Raw genomic sequence first — 22,279 nt, 5'->3', positions numbered from 1 at the left:
AGATATAGTTTACTTATCTAATTCTTCCTATATGTCTATGTGTTTGATCAGGAATTTTTATGAGGGGCAATTCCATACGATTAAGTCACCAGAATGATCTCGTAAGTGTATATCTGTCAGACACATGAACAGGTTGTTTTTTTTTTATTTATTTTAACTGAATGTTTTCGAAGCATTATATTTTTTATGCTTTAGTTACAACATTTTTTTCTGGTGAGTGGTGTAATTACTCTTTTTTTCTCTGTATGTTTAGTAGTCACTGCGGTTGTGAGCTCCAATCCCTGCCAGCTTCAAATCAGGAGAGCCTTATTATATTGAAATCAGACCAGTGACCATCCATCAGAAATATTCTTTGACTTGAGAATTTTGTCTAGCTTAAGGATATTTCCTGTAATATGGGAGTAAAAACCTAGCTGCTGTCAACACAAAATTCAATGAGTATGAGTATTAAACTTTTAATTATTCAGACTGAAGAAGATTTTGAAAGTGGCAAGTGGGACACAGGCTTCAGTGGAACGTGTGGAAAATTGTTGGGATTTTTGTGTTCTTGCCTTTTTTTTGCATACATATGTATTTATATATACAGCTCTGCAGTTCAATAAAATATACATGAACACTTATGTTTCAATTCATAAAATAAAACCAAAGAACCGAAAAGGACATGAAAAAATACTTAAGCTTTCAAATAAAAAAAAAATGCCCCAGAAGGTAGAGAAACAGATACTTACTTAAGACAGAAAAAGGACCAGCAGTTAGATCTGTGTAGCACATGCACATACCACATACTCTACAAATGTAAATGGAAGACTGGGTTTGATATCCAGGATTCCTTTCTTGTTTTCCATCTCTGACCCAAGTCACATACTGTGTTCTTTCAGTTTACCAAATTGTGTCTGAATGACTTCCCTCTGACCCGGTTTCCCATCTAGAAAATTGAAAGGGTGCTAAGCTACTGTTAAAGCAATTGAAATCTTACTTAGAAAAATAAAGAAATAACAACTAGATAATATTTCTGTTTACAATCTAGTAATTTTTGTACTTTGCTGTTTTTTGCTACAATCTCCTATCAAATACTCAAGAACTTTGAAAATTTTCATGTGTGTGTGTACACATACGCAGGCACGTCGCAAGAAGAGCCAGAGGCCACAAATGCATTTGCAAAGAGCAAGTTTTATTTTCGTTACCTCTCTACTGGGGCGATCTCTGAAGTCCCACCTAAGCTTCCAGGCAGAGGTGACACAAGCGGGGATGCAGGCACTGGTAAGTTCAGCCCTGTTGGAAGATCACCGGGCCTGATGAGCTTGCCTGTATTTCAAGGCTTGAGCAGGCACAACCTGCCACTCTTTTCTCACAACAAAGCAGGAATCTCATAGTGATAAGGTGTTCTATTGTTTCTCACAGGCCTATGTTATCTAACACAGAGGTTCTACTCATCAAGCACACAAGGTCAGTAAAACAATTAGTGTGATGTATGTGCTTTTTCTACAGACAGCTGCAAGTCACTTGAGTATATTTACATTTAGCCAACCTCTTCACCATTCTTCCACTATATTCCCCACAGTGTGTGAGAAAATGAAAAAAAACAGAGATGTTATTCTGAGCTTGCAGAAAATACCTGGATCATTTTAGAACAAATATTTATTTTTCTTCAAACTTTATATTTTAGTATTCAATTGTAATTTATATTGCACTACTCAAAGAAATATACATTCCTTTGATCTTCTTTCAGTGCGTTGGTGTGTTCCTGTGTACTGTAGTGAAATCATAACCTAGAAAATTATAATGTTCTCCCGGCTTTGGATTATCTGTAGCAGTTCTCAGCTGATTTGAGGGTAAGAGAGATTTAATATAGCAGTTTGGAAAAGTTTCTCTTACTTGGGTAATTTCTCTTGTAAATTTTGTTTGCCTTCATTTCTAGCTCTTGGCTTGTAGAGACTTATTTTTGTGACCTGAAATAAATAAGAGCTTTGTAATTGATTTCAGGTTTTAACCCAGCTAAGTTTTTGGTTTTGATTTCATGTATTTTATTAAATTATAAATAACTTCATGTTCATCTGCTGGAGAAGCCTTAAAAAAACAGTTCCTACCTTACTTGCTATCAATGCTACATTTCTGTTATTGTATCACAAATAAACATTTTATATTAGTGCCTACCGTTTGGAGAGTCCATCTCAAAGGGTCAGCAACTTTTTTTCTTTTTTGATCCTGTGGCACATGAACACAGTGGCAATTACCACACTTATTAAAAATAAATGAAATGTAGTGGATTGACCTTGACTGGTTGCAAAGCTTCCAACCCTGCAGCTTTCTCAGTTCCCCTCCTCTACAGGACAGGGGAAGAAAATAAGATGGGCAAGCTCATGGGTTGAGATGAAAAGAGTTTAATGAAAAAAGCAAAGGCCACAACTGGAAACAAAGCAAAATAAAGAGATTTATTCTCTACTTCTCATCAGTGAGCAATGTCCAGCCACAGGGAGAGAGGGCCACAGTACATGTAGTGGTTGCTTTGGAAGACAAATGCCTTAATAATGAAGTTTTCCCCCTTCTCTGCCTTCCTCCTAGCTTTTATTACTAACCATGGCATCATATGATGTGGAACCTACCTGTGGTTGGTTGAAGTCAGTTGTCCTGGTGATGTCCCCTCCCAACCTCTTGCCCACGCTCAGCCTATGGACCTTTATGTGTGTGGGGGGGAAATAGTGGGGTGGAGAAAGGGGTTGGAGAGAAAGCCCAGATGCTGTGAGAGCACTGCTCAACAAGAGCAAAAACATTGGCATATTATCAACACCATTCTAGACAGAAATGCAAAGCACAGCACTATATGGGCTGCTATGAGGAAAGTTAACTCCATCTCAGCCAGACCCTGTCTAGCCATCATCCAAAAAACCTCTAATTTCTTTGCCAAGTACAGCAATGTAATAAAAATGTTTTATTTTTTGCATTTATTGTCAGTGTCTTTAAAAGACCATTAAAAATAGCAGTCCAAATGTTTCTGTGGTTTGTGGGATCTATATGTGTCAGTATTAAAGTGAGTCATACCATTGCAGTCATGATAGCATATTGGCATTTTACTCTAAACCAAGAAGTATAGCTTGTTTGAACTATTTTGTTTTCTCCACCTAGGTAGCTTCTCCATCATATGAGGTATTATGAATGTTTATATATAAAAACTTCCACAAGGCAGAACTCCAGCCTTTATCAAGCACTATATTTCATTCCAAAATTGGTTTTGCTTTGAACTCTAGAAAAATATGTCCAAAGTATTACTCTGTGTAAACATGTTCTTGGTGACTACATATCACATTGATTTTGGTGAGTCAAATATCAAACCTTTTCCTGAAGATACTAATTTGAATCACATGTATTGGAAATCACTTAGGCAATTCAATTATTTAACGTCTGTGGTTTTACTTCATAGTTTAAAGTAAATAATGTATTGCTTTCATGGGATAACAGTTGTGTTTTGGTATGTGGTTGCATCCTCTCCTGGAGAGGAGGGGTGACTGGTACCTCCTTTGAAGCTACCAGGATAAGTTAATGGCTGTCATTGCCTGGTTTAGCAGCTGTCCAGCTTGTCATCATTCATTGTTTTTGCTTATATAGCTTCTGCATCTGTAGCCTAAAAACTAAAGTCCTGAAATGTATGGTACAGCCTTGATACTAACTCAGGCCTCTGCTCTGAATGCTGTCAGCCTCTGTCTGGACTTGTCTTCATCTACCTAAAACTCTCTTTATTTTTGTATATATGGTAGTAAAAAGTGAGGGGTTTTTTTGGCACAGAAAAAGCATTTCTGATCTTTATGTAATGAAGTAGTATAGAGAGGTATAGGAGTGGTGTGATAACAGAGGCTTGAAAGTGGGGGCCTAGTGCAGTCCAGAGGAATGTGGGCACGACATGGTAAGAGAAGTAGCATGTGCTGACACTTGAGATACCAGGACTTTAAAAAACTCATCAGTGATCATTTAGTGATAATTAGACAGTCAGAAGAGCTAGCTGGATGATACAGATTTTAGGGTTTCAAATAACAGGTACCCACTATATGTAAGATACTATATACCTAATACGTTTAGGTGTAAAATGAAATTGCAGAGCAACAAAGAAAATGGAAATTGTAAAACGTTATGAGATATAAATCATCCTCCTGCCACCAAAGAGGATAAAGCAACCCCCACCACCAACAACACATCTTTCCCTCTGAAGGGCCTGGGATGCTGACAAATTGCTGTCAGACTTCTTCTGCCCCCAAAGTTTAGACAATAACTTTAGGACCCAGGAGGACAGTGGAAGGGTAAGCCCTAACAGTGGGGAATGACTAGATTCTAGGAATTGTCTGTATAATATTTTTAACTCTATTATTACTGAGAACTTTTTGTCTAATAGTAATTTTTTCTTATTTCTTTTGACCGTAAAGATTATTTATTAATTCTTTTGTTAGGATTTCAGTTACACTAGCAATACATTCTTGTCTTTGCTCATTAGGAGTGTTTCTTTTGCCCAAAAATGTTTCTGAGTATATTAACACCTCCCTGATACCTATATTATTATTATAAGTAATAATTATGTAAGATGTTCAATACATGTTGTACCAAATAAAAAATAACTCAAATTATCTTTTACACGTAATGATTTGGTCAAGAAGGAATTGAAGTAGTATTTCTCTGTCTTTCCAATAGCATCTGCAGTATTGACTTCCAAACAAACATTTCAAGTATATGAATTCCAGGTGATATTGGTTTTTTACAAATGTCTTGCCACGTGAACCAAAACAAACAAACAAACAAACAAAAACAAAATAAAAAACAAAACAAAACAAAACAAAAACAAACAAACAATCAAAAAGCAGTACTCATGACTAAAATCTGTCATCTTCATCAGCAGAATATGTAAGTATGTGCACTTCCTTCATGCGTATTTTTTCCGGGAACATATTGTACCAGTCACATCTTGAGGGATGTAAGCACACAGCCAGCAATGGCATTTAACCAATTACTGGGTACAGGAAGCAGAATATAGCTGTATGACACAGGGCTAACCCAGTGTAACATATCCTGTTTATTAGTTCACCGCAAGCTGCAGAAATATCTGTGGTAGGCAATAATAAATTGAAGTCCAAACCCAGCTTCTTTTTACTGTAGGGGATGAAGAGATTGTTGCGGTTTAACCCCAGCTGGCACCTAAGCGCCACACATACTCTTGCACACTCCTCCCACATAGGATGGGGGAGAGAATCAGGAGAATAAAAGTGAGAAAACTTGTGGGCTGAGATAAAGGCAGTTTAATAAGTAAAACAAAAGCTGCTCACACAAGCAGAGCAAAACAAGGGTTTAATTCACTGCTTCCCATGGGCAGGCAGGTGTTCAGCCATCCCCAGGGCTCCGTCACACATAATGGTGACTTGGGAAGACAAATGCCATCACTCTGAACATCCCCTCCCTTCTTCTGCTTCCCCCAGCTTTTATACTGAGCTTGACATCATATGATATTGAATTATCCCTTTGATTGTTTTGGGTCGGCTGTCCTGGCTGTGCCTTCTCCCAACCTTGTGGACCTGGCATGTCATGAGAAGCTGAAAAGTCCTTGATTACTAAGCAACAACTAAACCATCAGTGTGTTATCCACATTATTCTCATTCCAAATCAAAAACACAGCACTGTACCAGCTACTAGGAAGAAAATTAACTCTATCCCAGATGAAACCAGGACAATGTTCTTTCATCCTTCTCCTTCCCTTAATCCAGCTTTTCTGCCTTTCCTCCCTTAACAGCTCAGAGATTCAGTATGATGATGGGAAGTTAGATCATGTCTGTGACATATGAACAAGTGCTTAGAAAAGTTCTAAGGAAGTGAGAACTCTATACCAGCTGAAACCAGGACAGATACCTCTCAAACTTTGAAGGTTAGGAGGGATTACAGCAAAGGAAGGAAAGTAATGCACTGACTGAAAACATTACTATTTAAACCTATATAGAGAAATGGTTGTCATTCTGTGGCAAAAACTACTCACTAAAGCTTTAGTGAGTACCCTAATTAGAAAGATCACTCAGCTTTCAGTGAAATCCACTGAATTCTCAGGGCTTATTCTGTCAAGAACGGGAGTAATATTGATCAACCTTTATGATGCCAGTAAATCAAATCCTGAACCTTATCCTTCTGATACATCCAGACTGAAATTATCCCTAAGCATTTTACATTGTTAAATCGTGTAGTGAAAAATGTATGTGATATAACTGGTACTGATATTGATCTATGTGATATTTTAGCATGACAACATTTTTCATATATATGTATATACATATATGAAAAGAAATGTGTATGCCCATGGCAAAAAAAAAAAAAAAAGATATATTTATTTTGGTTTTATGGTGTAACGCTATTGAATAATATAATAATGATGAATATAATTAAAACCACTTCTTCTCTTATTGGGTGCATCAGTCTGGTTTCATTACTAACTGCAATGCATATATACAATATAATGCATGTATTATATACTTTGTGTATTTGTGTTTCTTTTTTCTCCTGAATTATCACTATCTCATATTGTTTTCTATTTAATACATGCAATACAAGGTATATTAATGAACTTTAACATGAAGCTGGCACTCTACCAAATTTAATGTGCTTGTGTAGAAGGAAAGTTAGTCACAAAATTGGGGTGAAGAAGACTCTACTGAGTTATGCTCTACGTAGCTGTTAAGAAAATTCAGGATACCGTGAATTTGATTTGTATAGATATGCCAGTGGGAAAAGAGATTTAGGCTGTGGGATTTTACGTTGAAGGATGCTGCATAGATAAAACCATTTTTCAAATAATGACTTTTAATTCTATTTTGAATGCCTTTCAACAATTTAAAACTTCCTAATAACAAAACATTTTTTCCTTCAAGAAATGTTACAAAAGGAACATGTTGGAGTCCCAGGCTTGTCTTCATAGGCCAATTATATCTCTTTGGTCATGTAATTTGAGAATTGCTGAGAAGAAGCTCCTATTGCTCTGGAGAGTAAGAAAGGTACCCGGTGTCTGTGTAATGGTCTAATGGAAACTGTCATTTTACTCCTGCCTGCTTAAGGAGTCTTGTTCACTGACAGGCCACACGCGTAGCTGTTGCACACAAACTGTTGGCTTTCTGCTGTGCAGTTGGCAGCCTCTTGGGAGGTAATGCGGAATCCACAGCACTATATCCTAGGCAATTATTATGTGGCATGCTGCTACAGGCTCTTCTGATATACCACAAGGTAATTTGTGTTAATGAATGTCAGAATTGTAGATGCTATGCTGCTGAGCATTTTAGACCACATGTAGAGAATTCCAACAACTGACATGCGTTTCTCTCCCTTGTCAACTAACAGCATTATATTCCAACCTATAGTGGGTTTTTTTTGTTTGTTTGTTTGTTTGTTTTTGTTTGTTTGTTTTTTTTAATTCCTACAGGCATGTGAACCACAGGCTGCATTTATTCAGAAACAGGGTAAAAAGGGAGAGCAACTAATTCTGATCTGTGTCCCATTCCATAGTACATTTGACATAATTATTTAGCTAAGAATACTAATTTGATAATTTCCAGGATAAAGTAAGTGTCCTTTGTCCCTCTGACAATACCAAACTGGGTGAAATTCTAGTCAACCTATTATAATGACAAATCTAATAATAATTTGTAAATAACAGAGATAGTCAATATTGTACAGACATCTTGTCCATGGGGTAATTGCAAATCAGTAACTGTCTTTTTCTAACACTTCTCTGGTGTGCTGTTGAAAGGTTCACCAACCTTTCTCTGTATAAATAAATCCTTTAATATAAAGGAATTTGTTAACTATCGAGTTTGTAAAGGTGTTTTTCCCTTGCAGGTTTTAGTAAAAATCTAATTCTTTCCTCTATGTCAATAGTTTTGCTCTGTGACCTTCAAGAGTTCATGGACTAGCTCTCATGGGCACATGAAGAGTAGTTTGAAAAAATAAGCTTGTGTGCATGAGACTTGGATTTGCAATACAGTGTCTGATTATTGCAGACTTAAAAAAAAAATAGGTTAAAAACTAACTTATTGCAGAGGTATGAAGATACGAATTTTCCCCCATCCAAAAGTTTAAATAGTGGAGGATAACAAAGTAAGTAGATAGTTAAAAAATTTCAATTATTAAGAGCTTACCAATGAGCAACTTGATATATGTAATCTCAGTGTACAAGAGCTACAGTAGAGTTGCCTAATACTAAAAGTGGAAAGTTGTTATTTATTTTCATTTATATCCTAATATATTCTGTAAGACTGACAAAAAAAATATTTCTAATAGGTTCTCCACAAAAACGTACTAGAAGATATTTTCCACTCTGAAAAACTATTGTTCCCCTTAACCATGTGGTATATGTTTGTGTTGCAGTTTCCAATTTGCTCTACACAGTCTGCCAACTGTATGATGCAGAAGGTCTAATTCCAAATTGAATGAAAGTTGGAAAATATTATTTTGGTTTTACAGAAGACCAGACAGAGGATGATTAAGTGACTTGCCAAAAACTCACACTACAGAGCAGAACAGCAAACTGAACTGCAAAGGTAAGTTCTTTAAACACTAACTTTATAAAACATGCTTTAAGTGTCCATCATAAAGTGTACCGGAAAAGCCCGAGCATTCATGATTGATAGATTGCAATAAACACTGCCTGCTGTGGTCACAGTAGACTTTTCTGATTTCTGTCACTTTAGGATTTGCTCTGAGTTCTACAAAGTTTTTAGTAGAAGCATCAGCTTACAAACTTAATCATCTTTTTGGAGAAAAGCATCATGAAAGTCCTTTAGAGAAATATTTATCTATTTCTGAATAGTGATGTGAGATAATTTTTCACTTTGCATTTGCAGAAATATGCCAGAAATTAAAATTCTATGGAATGGAAAATTCTGTGATTTCTGAATTTGTTTCATTATGATTCTTGGGAAGATAATTCTAATTCAATCCAAATATTCCATTTAAATAAAACTGGTATTTTTATTATTATTTTTAGTCTATATTTTCTGTAAAAAATATGCTCTTAAATTAAAATTATATTAAAACAAAAGTCTTAATGCTTCCTAAGAATACCAAAACAGAAGCATATTGAATTCAGTTTGCTGAATTCATTGCTGAATTCAGTTTGTCAGAATCAGTACACTCTTGGAGAATATTTTTATTTTGGTGAAATTATGACTTGTGAAAATAAAATATTCCATTGGAATTTTTTTTATCAGCTCAGATTGCTTCTGAGTGTACCTACTGTAAAGCTAAGACACTGAAGAGTACTTTCTGACTACTTTAGTACTTGACATAGCCAATATAAGAGAAGTTATTAAATTCTAAGGCAAAGCTAAAACTTGTTCTGTAGAGGCATTGCCCAATTAATATAATTATTGTATTTTCAGTCGTGCTAGTTTTAATAGCTTCTGAGACTGCAGATCAGCCTCTGTTCTTGCTGTCATGCATATCACCAGCAGATGTAGTGTTAGTGCCATAGGCACAGGCCAGATAATCCTGAATTTGGAAAGCAAAGAATGTCATGTAATTATTTTGCAGCCTAACATAATGTGGCCTCTTTGGGGAGCCAAAAATATGCAACTACATCTTTTCTGTTGATGTTTCACCATAAAGTAGTCAGCCAGATGGCAGTAGGGTGAGGGAGGCTGAGTGCTGTGCAGAATGTATGTGTGATATAGTGGCAACCCACAACACAACCTACAGATACAGCACAAAGGAGCACAAAATAGCTCTTCAAAGTAGATGTAAGTCAATTATATTAATGCATAATTGTACAATGAACAATATCGTTATCCATCTTGTCAATCTTTCACAGCACAAAGGAGGCAAAGGATTGCCTGAAGACAAAGAGTTGGAAGAGTCACCTTCCTCTTAGAGGAATTCCAAGCTGTCATCGATGGGCCCGAGTTAAAAAAACTTTGGAAGACGACTCCAGATACCAAACTCATGTTTTCAGGCTGAGGTTATTGCCTTATTGAGCCTTGTCACCTTCTCCTTAGTCTTTATCAGCACATTTTTACGTTTTGTCTTCCAAATACCATATCGTATCTCATTACCTTCCTGTTTCTCAGCCTTCTTCCTCATCTCCTTCTTACATCCACTTGTTTCCAGTTTTGTTCTACAAGGACAGTCACATCACTCCACTGTTCACCTATTGTTCAGTGTACTTCACATGTAAAAGATTATTTTCTGAGAAGAGTAATGCAGCGACCAACATATCTAAAGTGACTGACCAATACGGAATGGCTCTATTACTTGTGTCTTATTGATTCATACATAGATAATTCAAGAATTCTTAACCAGCTACTTTCAAGTCAAGAACACATTAAAACTGGTGCAGTAGTTTTATTTTCATGGTCCACCTCTTGACTCCTGATGTTTCTTCTACACTATTTCTCTGGATTATCTCTTGGCATCAAGGATAAATTTAAATACTGGCTCTTTAGGGAAGACTTTTGGTCTTTTATACTGCCAGCCACAGTTTTGATTTCTGACTTAAATAAAATTGAGTAACACAGTAGTTACCACACAAGTGATGGAGAGATTGCAGTTGAATGACTGACATCATGATTCCAAAATCTTACCTGTTCTCTTTGTTTAGCTGAAAAGAAACTTGAAACCTACTGAACACTTGATGATGACAATGTTGACAATGGTAAGGACTAGCATTAGCAGTAGTCTTGTTAGTTGCTTGAGGGATGTTTTGCCACTGTGAATGGGAGGGATGATAAGGGCTGGCAAGAAAATTAGTTCAGAAAACAGTTTTTCCAAGATGTCATATGAGCTCTGAAAAAAATGGGAGTTTTTCTGAGCTGCATGCATGGGTCAGATATTACCTCTCTTCTATTAAATTTGGTCTTTTACATCTGACTAGCACTAGCACAAGATGACTGATAATTAGTGGGCAAGTTTGCTTGTACCAGAGCCCGTAACACAGGATTTTTTTGAAACTAAATAATATGAAGAATAAGACAGTCCCAGGCTAATAAAAATTATAACAGAGAACATGAGAATCTATAGGACAAAATAACAATTCTCCATGTTAATGATATGCATGTTAATGCAAGCATGTTGGCACAAAACAACTTGCTACTCCACTAGTATCAAATTTTATTTTAGGTCTATGTCTCAGGAAAAAAAACTTTTTAAAACTTCTATTTGTGGAATTCAAAATTTCGTCTTACCTATATCAATCACAGTGAGGCTAGTAGTAGATTATACATTAGGAATAAATACCAGGGTTCAGATGTTGTTACAGAACCACTCAAGCCAGGTTCCTTTAGTTAATGATATCATATGGACTCCACAATGATTAAGAAAATAGTAATACCTTATTCCTCATTCATTACCTTACAGATAATAACCACATATTTGATTACATTTGATTACGTTATAAGCAACATGCTTAAACTTATAATGTATACCAAAAAATAGCAGAGAAAAGATTTCTGAATGCGATTATGGTGTAAAAGAAGGTTCTGTTAAACAAAACAAAAATACTTTAGTCATAAATTCTGGCATTTTTTGTCAAAAGAAAGAAAGGAAAACCAACTTCCTGCCAATGAAATGAAAAAGAGGAAAAAAAAAAAAAAAGAAAAAGAAGGCTTAATATCTGATAAAGGAAAATACTACAGAAGCAGATGTCCTGCTTCACCATTTATAATACATTTATAATACCCTATTTCTTTTTCCTAGAGCAGCACAGAAAGATTGCACTCTTTTGAAAATTTTCTGTTTGCTTGCAGTAAGTGGCAGACCTGCTGATTCACTAGTGCTGTTTTGGCTTTATCTCCCAGTGTTTTTTCTCAAACATGTCTGGATAACTGTAGTGGTTTGTATCTGATTTTCTCTACTTGTTATTCAAATTATTAACAGTTCTTGCACAGCAGAGGAGGGAGAAACTCCTGAGAGCTACACATGGCCATAGCTTCTTGATAAACAATTCTCTTAGTATTTACACTTTCAAGACATTTGTCTCACTTTGTCTGGAATTTTCAAGGAGGCAATATCATGGTGCGGTGTCAAGGGAAAAACAAAAACAAAACATGAGACTTAAAATGACAGAAAATAAAAACCTGGAAAAATGGTGGGAAACAACTGAAACTCCTTAGCTGATATTAATTTTTAAAAGGGTGTTCAGTTATCCTTTAAACTCTTCTGGTATTTTGTGTCCACAAGTAACATCAACAATGTTTTTATTGCATGGTCTTCACATTTGTCACTCTCCATCATACTATTTAAACTACAAAGTATACACAAATCAAAAAAATATTTTCTTTAAAAGATTCTCTGAAATTTAGTGGTGTTGTTTTTGCTGGTATTTGTGGTGGCTGGGCAAGTGTTGGAAAGTTAAAGACACGTTTTCCATGGGGCAGCTGAGAAACAAGGCTAAGAATATCTACCATGTTTGAATGAGATTATTCCATTAATTCACAACCTTTCGGGTACTGCTTTTGAAAAACGGATTTCACAAGGACTCACTGGCTAAAGTGATATTTTAACTGGAAAAGAACACCATAGCATGCCTTTCATAGAAAATACAGATTGAGCTCTGACATCTGTCATTTGTGCGTGTAATACTATATTTATATTGCATGTGACATTATAGTATCTAAGTACCATCCAAGGATTGAAAATGCACATTATGTCTATACCAGGAGCATTTTAATAACACAGAATACCGGCTTACCATTTCAATAAAGCCAGATGACAAAGGAAAGAGAAGGAGTTCTCAGAATTAATACAGTCCACGCATCATAACCAAAATCCTTAAATCCTTAGTGTAGTGGTAGAAGCCTGGTGTAATGTTGTTGTTCCCTTCTTCTCCTGAAGAGTTAACATAGTGAGAACTTCAAAATGGAAATGTTTTGTGGTTTAAAAATGCTTTCAGCTAACAGATATACAGTTAGGCAAAACATAGCTTACAGTAAATTTGTAAGGTTGTTTATAGGAATATGTTGTATATTACAAACCCTGCCAATTCCAATTATTTCATATCTTTTCTTGGTTTGATTAGTTTTAGCTAAGAGATACCTGGAGTTGTATATCAACAGCACAGAATTTGGTAGTTTCTTGTGAAGTCTTAGGCAGAGAGGTCCTAGTAGCAGAATACAAATTTCATTAAATGCCTGTTCTTTCTTAAGAGGATGGAGCAGAGATTTAGAGAGGAAAACTCACCAGTGTTTAAAAATGAACAGTATTATATGTTGCATTTCTCCTGTAGATTTCACTATATATCTCCCAGTTTTCATTTAAGCCCATTTCTCTTCAGTGCTCACAGGTATCTTCAGTGACTGGAAATGTATAAGGACCTATGCTGCAAACCACATAACTTAGTTTCAACAGTTTACATATGTATACCTGAGGTAAGAGTTGTGATAGCACTGAACCCTGAAAGATCTTGTTTGTCATTGGGATGACGTGCTTAGCGTGCAAAAGTTGCCTATCATTAATTTTTTGGGACAATTTCAAAAGGAATGATTGATGGTAAGCTCAGTATTAGCCAGAACACATTATGTATGCCACATTCAGCAGTATCCTGCATGGATGTCTGGGTTTTTTGCGCCAAGGTCACACTGGTAGCCAGTACGCTTCAGCTGATGGACAGAGTTGAGCTAACAAACCATAACAGTATTATGGAAAAAGTCTGAAGCCACCCTGGAAAGGAAAAATAATTTTTCTAGAAACTGCGCATTGTTGGTAAGAGGCCAAAACTATCATCCAAGGAGTCCAAACAATGAAAAGGTTATAGAGTTAGGTGGGTTGACAACAGGATACTCTTTTGAATTTCTTGAGCATGTGGGTGTACCTATATAAGCAGTTGAGTTTGAATTCTTTTAAACAAGTCATGGCAGCACATGCACTCCAGGAGTATGCCTAGTGTGTTCTAACTGCTAATAGGCATGCAGCTCACAAAACCTGAATAGGGCTGAAATAAAACTTCTTGTAGCACAAACAATATTGATGCCTCATTGTTAGCACAGTTGTTTTGCTCCACAGATCTGTTTCATTTGGCCAGCACTACTCACCAGTATACACATAGCCAGTGGCTTTTTCTACATGTAGGATAGCAGGCAGTTTATTTCTGTATATGTTCACTAAATGTATGTCTAATAGCTGGTAGACCTAGTTGCTACAGGTAATTGAAAATCTGCCAGGAACGCCTGCATGTACACTGCAATAACCTTTCCCAAGGACTTTCAGAATTTTCTAGTTGTGGGACTGGCAAACGGTCTTTTGTAAGTGATGCAAGAAATTCTCAGGGCTTCAATGATGTTGTTGGAACAGTCCCTGAAACTGCCTGTAGCTTTGCCTGCACCTTTTTCTTAGAGAACTCTTTTTCCCTAATTTCCCTTCTAGTTGACAGCTTTCCATGAATGGCTTTCTGGGTTGTAAGAGGGTCCCTTCAGAGTCCTGAAGAAAATCTTTTCCTTTGAAATATACAAGTCTTGACTATGGGCTGGGTCTCAGAAAGCTCCCCATCTTTTAATATATTCACAAAGGCCATGTGCTAACAACTAGTTTTCATTGTGCCTGCACTTTAATGCAACTAAGAGAATCAGCTAGCAGAGATATAACAATTGTCACAGCAGTTTCCAGGTTTCTTCAGGGAATTTCTTCCATATGTTGGGATCATCTTCCTTGGAGGAACTTCTGGCAGTTTGCTGCTGCAGGTGAGAGTTGGCTTCTGGAGGCTTTTGCTTCTATCAGCTCTGACAGTCAGCTGTTGGCAGTTCCTGGATTTGGGGGTGCCTACACTTCTTGTTTCCAACTGGCTGCTGCCCAGGGACTGTCAAACACCTCTTCAGCTGGTGCATGGGGAGCAGCTATAAAACCAGTGGGAAGAAGAATGGATCATACCAGTGCTGCAGATGCTACAGCTATTACTGCAAAGAAGTCTAGAAACTCTGCTGAAAAGTCCTTGAGCCTGCTCATCTATGGTGTCAGCTTGCCAAAGGGAACAGTCTCCAGCACCTGGTCTTCTGAGGATATCTGAGGCCTTGACCCAGAGAGAGATCTGGGAAAACTATGCAGCCTTTGGCTGCAGGCAGTGCCTGGTGCGCCTCTCAAGAGTTGGGCTGAGTGTGTCCTTACATCTGGGAGGCGGTTTGCAGGCAAAACACTGAATTACCAGGTGAAGAAGCTGTGAGAGGAAATGAGCTGACTGCATAGTACCAGAGTATATGAACAGAATATTGATGGGGTCTTTAGAGAGACAGCACAGAAACAAGAGCCCAAGCTCCATAATGGATGCAAGGAAGGACAGCTAGAGACTGTGCTCAGAGGAGGAGTGTATGGACTACCATGGTGAAGAATGCCGCAAATGTACGGCTTATGTCAGCAGGAGGAAGTCTTCTGCCTGCACAGCTGCAGTTATTGAACAGGCACAATGCCCTGGGAACAGACAAGGAGGGACAAAAATAGTCAGGGCAGGCGTCAGAGCTAGACGAGCCTGAAATAGGGTCTGCATGAAGGGGAAAAAGTGAGTGAGAGCAATCCAGCAGGCTTCAAGAGTGTGTTGAGGACAATATACGCGGGTGGTCAATGAGCCAAGCAGAGGAGATACTCTGCTGGACATGTTAATCACAAACAAGGAAGAGCTAGTCAAAAATACCAAAATCAAAGACAGCCTTGGCAGCAGTGACTGTCAAACTTCCTGAGAAAAGTTAGCAAAACAGATAGTAGAGTCATAGTCCTGGACTTCAGTAGAGCGGGATTCAGCTTTTTGAGGGCTCTGCTTGGTAAGAGTTCTGGAGGACCAAGGGACAGAGAAGACGTGACTAATCTTCTATGGCAACCTCCACAAAACACAAGCGTGATTGATTCCAGTGTGCATGTGTAGCAGAAGGCCTGCGTGGATGAACAGGAAACTCCTGACTTAGCTCTCCTATAGAAAGGATGTACATAGAAGGTTCAAGAGCAGATAGGCTACCCAGGAGAATTGCAGGCACGTTGTCTGAGTGTGCATGGACAAGGTTAGGAAACCAGGGCTCAGGTACACGAAGGGCAACAGCAGAGCTTCTGTAAGCAAGAAACAAGAAAGGCAACAATAGTGCTTCTGGCAGCAAAAAGAAGATGGAAAAAAAAAAAAAAGCACAACTTAATGAGGCAGTTGATTAATTCTCAGGGCTCTTACTGCACCCATAAGCCTTAATTGCTCTGACCAGCCCCATATATGACACCCATCCACACTCTTCTCACAGGCCCAGGAGCACAGCCTTGCTCTGAGCTGTGCCATCAGCAGGCGTCTTTTTCAATCTTGTTCTGTGCTGCCTTGGCTTACTGGCTTCATGGACCCCAGATCTACATTCTAAATAGTCTGTTTTCCAGGCCTGGTCCTGTCTCCTGGCTGACTCAGGGGTGTGTTACAGGTAGCTTGTCTCTAGTCTGGCCTATTTGCTGCTGTTCCTGACTTGGTGTCCTGGACACTGTCCCTGCATATAACTTGTTATCTCGATTTTTCTGAGTCTTTTGGCAGAATCTGCTGCTGCTACCAACTTGCCCATACTCAGGTACAGTGAGATTGTATGGGTTTATCCAGGGCAATTTATGACTATCCAGTTTATTTATCTTATGTGATGAGGTCATGGGCTGCTGTGTAGGCAGGGGGACAACAGTGGATGTTGTTTACCTTGACTATTACTTGTTAAATATTCATTTCACTACTGATTTTTTTCTGTGATGAAAGATCCATTTCACTTGCTCTTTTTTTGTGGCTATGCACAGTGTGTGCAAACAAATAGAGAAGAAAAATGATTGGTTAATTTTAATTCTTGTAGGTATGTTTGTTAATTAGAAATAATATAATTAGATCACAGTAGATTTATCTGAGTGTTGACTGGTTATAGATATATGCAGGACTGCTTCCCTTTTTAAAATAAACTGTTCTAGTAAAAAAAAAATGTGGACTGATTTATTCTGTTTCCATTTTTTGTCTGTTTGTTGAGGAAAGAGAGTTTTGCACTGATGATTTGAGAGTATAAAGAAGATTGTAGTAAAAAACCTGAGGTTATTAGCAATACCCTAGACTCTTTATTTTTCGCTGCACTCTGAAGGAAGGCTTTAAGGTATTGTTAAGGACAACAATGCAACAAATAATGCCAGTCATATCTGCACTGTAATTTCTGACATCATTCTAGACAGCTGTTTTATGGTAAATTAAAAACATGAGCAGTATATTTTACATTTACCAGCACTGAAGCTTAAGATCAGGTTATTCTCTTATTCCTGTGGCTGTTTTCTTGTGAGGACATGTTTACCCATGCGTTTTATACCACTGTTTTTTTGCTTGCTTGTTCGATTTTCTAGCAGAACATGTCTTCCATGTATGTGCTTTCTGACTGCGCACACAAGTGGGAACTCACAAGGCTTTGTGGCAACACTTGATGATTTGTTACTCACTGTCAAGATCTGGGCAGATCCAGGAAAAAAAAAAAAAAGTCTGTGGCTTCATGTTTTCTGCTACTGTAGTTTGCATTTTCTGTGTCTTAACTATTTCAAGTAGAAGTGATTATTTGCAGATTTTAACTTCTGGGAGCGTTATCCTCTGAATGATTACTGTGATATCTACCTTAGGCAGTAAGTAAGTAAGGGGTGTGGGGAAAACATCCTTCTAAGGAGTTTGTGTTATAAATCACCAACAAGTCTGGTATTTGCCCTATGAACTCCTTACTGCTCTTCCAGAGACCTCCCTTTAATTTCATAATATCTAACTTCTAAATAATTTTCTTTCAAAAACAGATGCAGGGTAAGGAGGAAAAGAATGATAATTTTCTTCTTAAGACCTGTACAACAGAAAGGCAAAGTTTTCCCAGCCCTTATCATATGATATAATGAGAAAATGATTGTGAGCATTTTGCTGTGGAAACAGAAAGGTTGTATTGGCTCCTCAGGATTTCTTTGTCTGTCATGCAGATGGGAGAAAAATGTGGAATTTGTCACGGACGCTATCTGAACTACCTGATCTCTAATATCTGTTAGGTTCTGAGATACTGTACTCTTTGTCAGCTTCCATAGTTAATGGCAAAGATTCCCAAGCAGACTCATTAAAGCTCTTTTGCCTCATTTAAAAACTAAGTTTATAAGAAAATGAAGATTGAAGAATTTTCTACATACTTCTTGGCATCCTACTTACCTACATGAGCCAGCAGCTGTATGGAAATCTCTTGAACCTCTGTAGTTAGTAATCATCAACCATTGTACCTCAAACACTTAGACTTTAAATGTGTCCTTCTGGATATATCTTCCTCTATTGGAATAGCCAGTATACAATACAAGACAAAAGGAGGGAAACTGATGGAAACTATTCATGCTGGTTGACCTCAGCCACACCAGTCTTCTGCACTCCTATTATGAGCTGTTATTCAGGAAGGCTGTGTGCTGTCACATAACTTTCTATAGAACCTCCTTTTCTACCATAAGGAATAGAGGAAGGGTGTGTTACTGTGTTTTGATTTGGGGTTTTTTTATTCTCCAATATGAAAATTATTTTCTCCACTTTTGTGAAAGTTTTCATTCAGTGACACAGACTTAGAACTGTTAACTTGTTCTCAATAATTCTAAATCTGTCCAAGGACACTTATTATTTTACTATTGGTAGGAAGCAAGTGCTCTGAGCAATCTGTTTCCACCTCACAGATTTCCCAAATTCTTAATTGGCACAAAGCCATATTAATGGGAGACTTTTGTATTTGTAGTAACATGAATACTGTTGAGCCTTCTTATGTTGCTGCAAAATAGAAATGCTTTTGAAATCAGAAAAGTATTCTTCTGTTTGAATTTGACAACACTATGTCTATCTAGATATTCAGCATGAAGAATTAAATTAAGGTTAAATAGACAGATACCCAAGAGATGGTAGATTGTGTGAACATCACAAGGAATGGTCAAATGTAGACAGACACACCTCTTCTCTGAAAGAAAGAACCCTAGCTACCAAAGGCAGGGAGGTGGGGATGACACACAGTTGTATTTAAGGCAGGGGTGCAGCTATATCAGTGCATCTAGCACATCACTGTTTTTTGGTTTTGTTTGTTTGTTTGTTTTTTTTTCATAAGACACAGCTAAACACTAGGCAGAGAATATAAGGAACATGTTTGCATAGAACGGGTAGGAATAATTAGGTGCTAAAACCTCTTTTGAGCTGGGAAACTACAGAATTGCGAATAATCACAAATGACTTTCTGAAATAGATTTCCAAATAGGAATAGAGAGGCCCTAAGAAAACCCAACCAACCAAACTAAAAACTCAACACCCAAAAAAACCCAACACACCACAATGAATAACATTTGATGGACCACAGGTCCTTTAATGAACAAGTTTTATTCTGATGCCCCTTATAACAAGAGGCTAGATTTGGTGACCTAGAGGATCACTTTGCTCAGAACTTTAAGATGACCTCATACATAGTCTTCATAAAAACATGATGAAATTATCCCTTAGAAAGGTATTTCTTGCAGAAAGAAAAAGTTATTTTGATAGAGTATGGGACAAATCAGGTCTCAGTCCATCTGTCTTTAAGTCACTGCTACAGGTTACCTCCAACATAATTTTAATTCATAATTAGGAATATATTATCCTGACATTACCTGACAAAGACTTACTATTTTGTTAACGCACTTTCGTTCAGTTACTACTGCCTGTTTCACAAAGAAATACAAATTGAGGGTGATTATATTATGGGGCTAGCTCCATAACTGAAGCTGAATTATAGTAGAAAAAGCCTCCTGAAATGTCCATGGTATTTTTTTTAATTCCCAAATATGTTTTTTTTTAATCTATTTCCCTGTTATTACATTTTTACCAGTTACCTTTTTCCTTTCCTCATTGTGGACTACTTGTGGCTTATAGAGAACACTGAAAAAAATCAGGTGTTTTTTTTTTTAATAGTTTATTTATAGACTTGGTTTGATGTCAGGCTGCAAATTGTGGATGTAACTCACTAAAACACTCTATCTGGATTGTGACAGTAGGAGATTTCAGATCACTGGCTACTGGAGGTCCACGCTTTCCAGTCCACTTGTTTTATTTTTTTCCCCTTTCTCCTCATAGCAATCTAATAGCTGATACATCGTGATGCTTAGAAAAGGAATTAGTAGGTACATTAAAACTTGCAGTATAAATAGCACAATATAAAATAAGATAATGCTCCAGAGAAATTCATATCCCCAAGCTTCCTAATTACTATAACTATGAAGATATCTCCTTCAGCAGCTTCCACTGGCTCGAAGAGGTCATAGGGGAATCAACTGGTGCTATTTTTAAAAGTCTGCAATTACAACCTCCTTCTACCTAATCATCGATTACATCATCAGCATTCTGCCCACTGTCTACACAAGAACATTTTCCAACTCTGGTGTTATAATAGCTGGTAGTAAAAGAAACTTCAAATCAAAAAGGGTCAGAGGAACTTAAAGCTATGGCTACTTATAACACATTAAAATTTCTGCATGTATTGGAGACGTGCTGCATCTGGAATTCCAATTTCATTTTTTTAATATTTTTTTTAAACTTCAGTTTCATGTAAATTAATGTCACAAAAGATATCACCAAAAGTAATTTTTAGGAGTTAATATTAAGTAGGTGATTTCAAGGATTTCTAGCAAAAGGGGTTTTTGATGTTCTGTTTGTTTTTTGTTTTGTTTGTTTGTTTTTTTCTTTCCTGAGTTCTTCTCTGAAAGATGTTGGTTTCCTTTTTTTTTTTTTTTCTAATCAGGCTTAGTATTTTATTGCCAAGCATTCTTCATTTTACTGTTGGAGATTTACAGATGTTTTGTACTTTGCTCACATGATGACCTATAAAAATGCTTACAAGGTATTCTTTTAATATAACATGATAATACAAATGAAAGATCTCTTACAGTGTGTCTGAGATTTGCTTTTACTTCTTTTTAAAGTATTTTATCATGTCTTATATTTTTCCTAGTCTGATTTAAAGAAAATTAATCATTTGGAGAAAGTGAGCAAACAACTCCTTACGTTGCATTCAAAGCCATTGTATTTAACATACTTAAAATGCACAGTCTGTTTAAGATTTGCATTGTTTATGGTTCAATAAACAGAAAATAAGCCTGTAAGATTTTTCTTTTTTTGACAACTTCACAGGGTTCTGCTGCTTATAAGCATAGGCTGAAGTACACAGTAAAAGTCTAGCATCCCTACTTGGCAAATTCTAATACTGAAATAAAATGGTGATGTGAATATATGAACTAAGTATTAAAAACAAGATGAAACCACTAATTACTTAGGGCTACTTAGGAACTTCTGAGGTTAGAGCAGTTTTTGATTTTGTTTTGTTTTTTTCCCAATAAAATGATACTGTACCAGTTCAGGGTTTATTGAATAGTAAGAATGTTATTCACTTTAATACAGGTCTTTACACCTTAAAAAACGTAAAAAGGAAACAAACAAAACCAACCAAAAAACAACACCAAAACCCACACAAACCCTCCCCCACAACACACTTGCCACCACAATCCATTCATTGCCTATGAAATTACCTCTTTAGTCTTCTATATATTTTTGAATCAGGCTTTAAAAGGTCAAAACAGTATTAGGAATTTTTTTTTTTTTTCCCTACTGCAAAACCAGTGTTATGATGTAGGCTGAATTTTGCTAATAACTCTTACCTAATGCATCATTCAGAATCATTCAAGGCTTTTCCTTGTGGGAAGACACATGTGTCCCTCTACATGCTCAAAAAATCAGGAAAAAGGAAATATTTTCAGGTTTTTGTTTACCCTTTTTCTCCTTTATCAACCGTAGCTTTAACTGATAGTCAATGTCAATTATGCACACAAAGTGAAAGAATCTGGCTGTCTCTGCTTAAGAGAGCAACAACCGAGTATCTCCAGCCTTTCAACTGTGGAAATGCTTTCTGTCTTTTATCCTCCTCCTGACGGCTAGTTCTTCCCTGGCACTTGAGAACTTTCTGCAGTGCTCCATGCTTTTTTCCACTACACTGCCAAAGCGTGACATCTTCCTGTTGGGGAATTTCACCAAGAAGCTCTGAATGGTTTACTCACATAGTTTAAGGTTTTAGTAAAACAGACACATTTGAGTAGCAAAAGCTGGAAAAAGAGTTATCCTTTCTGAAATTAACTTGGACTTCAGAAATTAAAAACAATAAAAAGATAAATTAGAAACCCAAGTAAGTTAATGTAAACACACAAATGCTCATCTGTTTAATATATTTAAAAATCAAAAGCTGGATACCACATGTAGTTGCACAGTAGGGCATACATGTAAAGGAGTTGGAAGGGGCCATAAAGGTCATCT

The 22,279-nt window shown here is 37.0% G+C and overlaps 1 long non-coding RNA gene across 2 annotated transcripts in view; it reads left to right on the top strand.

Annotated features, from left to right (window-relative positions):
* LOC110365475 (uncharacterized) overlaps window positions 1-21,455 on the top strand; it is a 31,623-nt gene extending 10,168 nt beyond the window's left edge. Inside the window, exons 2-6 of one of the 2 annotated variants that reach the window (XR_010473010.1) lie at window positions 52-1,260; window positions 1,730-1,832; window positions 6,888-7,010; window positions 8,377-8,549; window positions 9,818-21,455. This is a non-coding gene — a long non-coding RNA (uncharacterized LOC110365475). The remainder of the gene's footprint in view (window positions 1-51; window positions 1,261-1,729; window positions 1,833-6,887; window positions 7,011-8,376; window positions 8,550-9,817) is intronic. The other variant, XR_010473012.1, reaches the window with a different exon arrangement.
* Window positions 21,456-22,279: the final 824 nt, after the last annotated feature.

This window comes from Columba livia, chromosome 1, assembly GCF_036013475.1.
Source record: "Columba livia isolate bColLiv1 breed racing homer chromosome 1, bColLiv1.pat.W.v2, whole genome shotgun sequence".
NCBI lineage: Eukaryota > Metazoa > Chordata > Aves > Columbiformes > Columbidae > Columba > Columba livia.
Note: the sequence above shows the minus strand (reverse complement) of the source record. Positions and strands in the feature narration are given on the sequence as shown.